Source organism: Eimeria mitis, genomic scaffold (assembly GCF_000499745.2).
Source record: "Eimeria mitis Houghton genomic scaffold, Emh_scaff841, whole genome shotgun sequence".
NCBI lineage: Eukaryota > Apicomplexa > Conoidasida > Eucoccidiorida > Eimeriidae > Eimeria > Eimeria mitis.
In genome coordinates, this window is record NW_013576188.1 from 9,300 (window position 1) to 9,643 (window position 344).

The window sequence follows — 344 nt, forward strand, 5'->3', positions numbered from 1 at the left end:
ATATTTTTTATTTTTATGTGTATGCATATAGTAGAACGAAACACCTCCGAACAGCACGCACGCAGCAGTTTCCTCTTAAGACAGTCTTAGAACGCCATTTACTGCTGCGGATATTCAAAAGAATAAAACGCAGGATAAAATAATTTCGTTCAGTTTCAACTCAACAAGCTTGGGGGCTGACAGCTCACGCGCGGCTCCGAGAGGGAAGCTGCACAGGGGGGTTTGCGTATTCACAAAAAATCAAAAAAAAAAAAATAAATAATTTACTCGGTGTTTTTTTTTCATTTATTTCGTTGAAGAGAGGTGGTAATAACGAAACATGCAATTTAAATGAGAGAAATTCA